Below are 3,442 nucleotides of genomic sequence, written 5' to 3'. Positions count from 1 at the left end.
TTTCTGACTGAACTATATTCTGCTTGTAACATACAAGCGCCTTTAAAAAAAAATTAAAGTACCCATTTGAACCTTCTCAGAGACTCCATTTAGGCTCCTTTTGAAGCTTCTCTCCTGGACGCGAGAATAACGAACATAGTTATCAGTTCATTACTGTGCATTGTCCCTGGCAAATAAACGATTACAAAATAAAATAGAAGGTGATCCTTGTTGGTGTGTGCACTGCTAATACATAATAATTGCAGATTTGAAGTTGAATAACATCTCTTGGATTAATAACTTGTACATTTACAAACACTGAGTAAACCAGTTGGCCTTATTAAATTCTTGTGAATGCTTTCCCTTTTAAACACCCATTAAACATTTAAAAAGCTTACGATTGAGATTTCATAAAGCTTTAATTGACAAAAGTAAGTGAAGTAAAAACATCCTCTTATTGATTGGAATTAGATTAACCTCGTTACATTTTAATCAGTGAGTGAAAGTGATTGGTGAATAATTGTGTCACTAGTATCATACGATCTAGCTAGCTATCGTTTCTAAAGTGGACCCCCTTTTTCAAACCTTGTCAGGATTTCAGTGGTGTGACATTTTTGAATCTATTGTTTTAAAGAAGTTGTTTTCTTTTGGTAGTAGGGAATGGACTCATGTGTATCTCCTTTCCAAAAAACGTCTATAAACGTCATTTACTATACCAACTGTGTATCAACTGAAAAGTATTTCCCTCATACAGCGCAGGAGTAATTAATCCTTTCCTACTTTTCCGATATAATCACTTGTGCTATATTTAAACCAAGTACAGTATAATGTTTCCCCTGTGGACAGTAGGACCATCTGTGTTGTCATATTTTATACTGACGACACCAGTGCTTCAGTTGCACATTTTATTTCCCAAGTTGGATGCAATTGCTTAGCTTGTCTGTTCTCTTTTCACAAGACCTTCTTCTCAGAGATGAGCACTCGTGGTACCTCACATTAGTCGGATGTTTTCCTGTCTATTTTCCAGCATTTTTCACAGTGGCATAGTGGTGTGAAGACCATGCTATGGTGGATGCTGCTGATGGATGCTCTTCTGATGCAGGCCCCAAAATGTTCTGAAGAAAAGAGAAAAACATGAATGCAACAGAAGAAAATCCTGGAGGAAAACCAAACTTGAATTTGCAAATTGAGACAATTGATTTGCTGACAATATGTGACCCGCTCTATGGAAATCAGTCGGAAGTCGCAACGGCTCCTTTCAAAAATAAACGCGGATTTGCGTAAAAAATAGTTTTTCGGGGTTCGGGTGTTTTGTTTGATTTTAAATAAACAAAGTCTTGGCTTTCAGAATATGAAACTTGTTTCGGCAAATTCAGATGATAAATACAACTTTTAAGGCTTGTAACGGCATAATTACAAGCGGAGAACGGAGTAACTTGAGGTCACAGCAGGCATAACAACAGCCGGTGTTTCTCGTTAGTGTTTTCCCTGGGAAACAAACACAATACGCACAAACGCAAAAATACACAAACACACGTATACACACACACACACTCTCGAGCTTCCCCCAGACCAGTAATCCAAACCAAAATATCTTCCCTTCGTCGTATAAATTCCACGGGTGGAGCTGTCAATTCTTCCTGGTCCTCCGGACCGCCTGGAAATCTCTTACCGGTACTAAGGACCAGGTAGGACCGGCACACTTTCAACACTGCTTGTATATGTATATATATGTATATAGCCTGTGTTGTATATTTATACACACAAATGAACAACCTTGTGTGTGTCAAATAACAAGTTATATTGTAGTGTTTATTTTAGTGTTGTTTTATGCTTATCCACATTTTGATTTCAGAGCACAGGAGAATGCTGGGCACAACTGCGCAACAGTGAAGCTGGCAATGCTGAACAAAACCATCACGAGATCGTGTTAAATCAGCGTAATATAAAGTACATAACGATTGATGTGTACGTACATTAGCATAATTACTAATGGCTCGGACGTTACACTAGCTAGCCGCTAGCTGCTAGCTGCTAACTGCCTCGGCCGCCTCGTTATTAGTTCATATCCAATCCATCATAACAATTCAGTACGCGCGGTGCTGTTACGTGTACGCAAATTGACGTGCTTGATGTGAACGAGCCTTTTGGGGGGCGTGGTTAAAGTTGTGCATGCTCTTTGAGCGCACATACGGGTACTTCTCAGGCATGCTGGGTAATCTGTGACGTTTCACTCTCTCAAAAGTTGGGCCATTTTGTCATCCATGCGCCAATGAGCAACTCTCATAGGAATGAATGAGGCCCCGCCTTCCACGCTGTATCCAGTTCTTATTATACATCCATTATCTCAAGCCCCAGACATTGGCCCCACCCAGATCCACCATTATTTCTGCTCTCTAGTCCTACTCTCTGCTAGCCTCTCTGCCTCCTTTTATCTCCAACAAGAAGCTTCATCCTTTTGTCCGAGCAGCAGTGCCAACAGCCCGGGCTAAATGGCCTTTTCCAGGACCCATTTGGCTCCACATCGATTAAAGACCTTGCCACCCTGATGGGCGATAGCCGTGGGAGGAACAGGGGGAATATATCAGAGAGGAGGCTCAGTGATAGAGTGACTCGGCCTGGGCAGAAATCTAAACTCGGGTGGGGTAGATGGAGACAGTAGCAAGAGAAGAGCACCAGTAAATATCGGATGGAGGCTGTTTACGGACCTGCCAGAGAGCATATTGATTTCCCTTTGTATCCATTCTAAAGAGGTAAACAAGAGAATAGGACTAACATACAGTAACATGCCTTAGTCCTTTTGAATCAATGCGCGCAGGGCAAAGTACATTGTTCCTTTATCTGGAAATAAATGGCTGAGCTGTATCTCATGTGAGTGACATTTTTATTTCAACTGACAACTGTTTTATTGGGACATCGGAGCCACCATCTTTATCAGCTTCCTACAGAATATAAAGAAGATGTGGTCATATTTGATAAAGATTAGCGAGCAAACAATTGAAATGAACAATATTGGGAACCACGATGCGACCTTCACCTCAGGGGTCACATGGCAAAGGTCACATCATGATATCATGACAGCATGTACGTTAGACAATTATAGAGCAGAGCATTATGGGCTTAAAATCATTAAATGTAGTGAGAATGAAACATGATTTGCCAGAGCATTTTTGTTGTGTTTTGAATATTAGTGGGGTCCATCATAATAATGGTCGATACCTTATTGGCCTTTGTAAGGATCCCGTGTAAAACTGAGCGCGATACAGAAAAATAATTAGTAAATTGATCCGATGTAAATTACGTATTAGATATGTTTTGACGGTAACATAAACACCTACGACGGGGACAAAACGTTGTATTGTCAACACTAGTACGGTACTACCTCAAAGCACCGCAGATTCAAAAATAAAACCTTTTATTTTGCGTAAGAAAAACTTTATAAATGTATGTTTCATTTTATTAC

This window comes from Notothenia coriiceps, unplaced genomic scaffold (genome assembly GCF_000735185.1).
Source record: "Notothenia coriiceps isolate Sejong01 unplaced genomic scaffold, NC01 NC01_scaffold00009248, whole genome shotgun sequence".
Lineage (NCBI taxonomy): Eukaryota > Metazoa > Chordata > Actinopteri > Perciformes > Nototheniidae > Notothenia > Notothenia coriiceps.
Note: the sequence above shows the minus strand (reverse complement) of the source record.